Source organism: Rhinopithecus bieti, unplaced genomic scaffold (assembly GCF_001698545.2).
Source record: "Rhinopithecus bieti isolate Rb0 unplaced genomic scaffold, ASM169854v2 scaffold_12605, whole genome shotgun sequence".
Classification (NCBI taxonomy): Eukaryota; Metazoa; Chordata; class Mammalia; order Primates; family Cercopithecidae; genus Rhinopithecus; species Rhinopithecus bieti.
In genome coordinates, this window is record NW_016807279.1 from 622,356 (window position 1) to 624,763 (window position 2,408).

The 2,408-nt window shown below is 38.0% G+C and overlaps 1 long non-coding RNA gene across 1 annotated transcript in view; it reads left to right on the forward strand.

Moving 5' to 3' along the window:
- Positions 1-640: 640 nt before the first annotated feature.
- LOC108535209 (uncharacterized) overlaps positions 641-2,408 on the forward strand; it is a 35,856-nt gene continuing 34,088 nt past the window's right edge. Inside the window, exon 1 of the long non-coding RNA XR_001887162.1 lies at positions 641-776. This is a non-coding gene — a long non-coding RNA (uncharacterized LOC108535209). The remainder of the gene's footprint in view (positions 777-2,408) is intronic.

The following is a 2,408-nucleotide window of genomic DNA, read 5'->3' on the forward strand; positions in this document are numbered from 1 at the left end:
ATCATGACATGTTGGAGCCTGAGCAGTGTGAGGAGTGTGTGCCTGTATGAAGGCTGCTCCCTGGAGAGAATAAGAGCCAAGAGGCGTGAGAAGGGTGACCACAGGGAAGCGTGGTCTGCTGTGCGTTGTCATAACCTTGTGCAGGGTGAAGTGGCATACACACAGGGGAAACCCTGGTTATGGAGCCTGATTGTGAGTGGTGTGGAAGCCATGTGCATGGAGAACAGGGCAACAATAGTGATGAGAGACTGGCTACATTCAGGAGCTTGATCAATTAAGTAATTATAGTAAGGATGATAGGAATCTGATTTGTTGCTGTTGGAGAAGGGAGTCTCCTGTCTTGGCCTCCCAAAGTATTAGGATTATAGGTGTGAGCCACCATGCACAGCAACAAACCTATGGTTTTGGATAGAATCAGTTATTTTATAACATGACATGCCGATTACTTAAAATTGTTGTGCCACGTAGAATTACACAGTAAAACTCACAAGGCTTATGGAGCACAAAACTCAAATACTTCATTACTGACACACACACAAAAGATTGAAACTTAAAAATGATAGTAGAGTTTACATATGTTAAGTGGGTAAGAAGTACATAAATATTATACTAAATATGTCACTTTACCTTGTAAAGGACCTGAAGTTTGCTTGTGGAAGTGGGAAACAGAAGAACTGCAACTTATGAAATGGCGGAAGAGGTTTACTTGAAATCAGACAGAAAGCTGTGACATTAGATGAGCTGGGTATAGCTCATAGCACATGAGATGAACTGAGGTAATATAGAGATTTGTGCATGTGTGCGTATTTTGTGTCCAGGCTTGTTTTAGCTGGATGCAGTTTTCTGGTTTCATCTTGTGTTTCTTATAAACAAAATAATGCATAAGCAAACACAAAATATATACTATGCTCAATTTGTTCCTTAGTATGTCAACTGTACTGAAACAGATTCTCATTTTCAAAACAAGCATTATAGCAGAACTCATTGAATATTAAAATATATAGATAGATATAGAAATAATTGTAGATGAAAATATATGCCTTCAGAGACATTTATATTCCCTATCTCTACAATTGAGAGGGCTGGAGAAAGGCAACATCCCAGTAGCAATGAGCACACCTAACCTGCAGATCTCAGACTCTAAATACAACTAAAAGAAACCAGAGGCCAGGTGTGGTGGCTCATGTCTGTAATCCCAGCACTTTGGGAGGCTGAGGCGGGTGGATTATCTGAGGTCAGGAGTTCAGGACCAGTCTGACCAACCCTGTCTCTACTAAATACAAAAAATTAGCCAGGCTTGGTGACAGGCTCCTGTAATCTCAGCTACTCGGGAGGCTGAGACAGGAGAATCTCTTGAACCTGGGAGGTGGAGGTTTGCAGTGAGCCGAGATTGCACTATTGCATTCCAGCCTGGGAAACAAGACCAAAATTTTGTCTCAAAAACGAACAAAAAACAAACAAACAAACAAAAGAGACAAAACAAAGAAATTAGGAATTGAGAAAAAGAGTTACAATAGGAAAAGGATAAGATGAGCACATCTCAGAAAGACATAGGAACCAGCATGAATAGACTTGCCCTGCAAATCTGGGACAATCTCACCATCACAACAAATGTTTTTATAATGTATTGTAAATAATTTAATAAAATAAAATAATGAATCTATTGTGATAAAAGTTAATAAATGAATGCATTGAAAGATTAAGGAGGAACAGGACATTGACACAGGGATGTTGAACATTTCATATTGCTTTCACACAAAATAAAATGAACTATAAAACAAAACAAGAAACTTTATAGTGGAGAAACACGCTCTCCATCAATGATGGAAGTGAATAATCATTAATAACGGAACAAGTTCAAAAAGAATTCCTCCGGGTAGGATGCAATTCAGTATATAGGCTTGCTTTTGTGATATTGCTCTTAAAGTTGTATGACCTAAATCTAATCATGGGGAAACATCAGAAAAACCCAGATTGAGGAAATTCTATGAAATAACTAGCCTACGATCTTCAAAAGTGTCAAGGTCATGAAAGTCAGAGAAACACCAAGGAACTGTTCCAGATTGAAGGACTAAAGAGGCAAGCAACTAGGTATAAAATGGGATCCTGAACTAGATCCTTTTGCTATAATGGACATCATTAAAACATTTGGTAAAACTTGAATGGGGTATCAGGATCCGATGGTTGTTACAGCCTGAGTTGTGTGTCCCACCCCATCCTCAAAATACCTCTGCAGAGTAGGTATTATCTCTTTTTATAACTGAATAAAGAGGCTCAGAGAGAAAGTATTCTGTCTAAAGATACTTAAATAGTAAAACACTAAGAAAGGATTAAATTCAAGGCCAAAATAAGGGAGGACTTTATTCAAAAGAAGGTCTCATATAATTTATATATATATTATATAATAT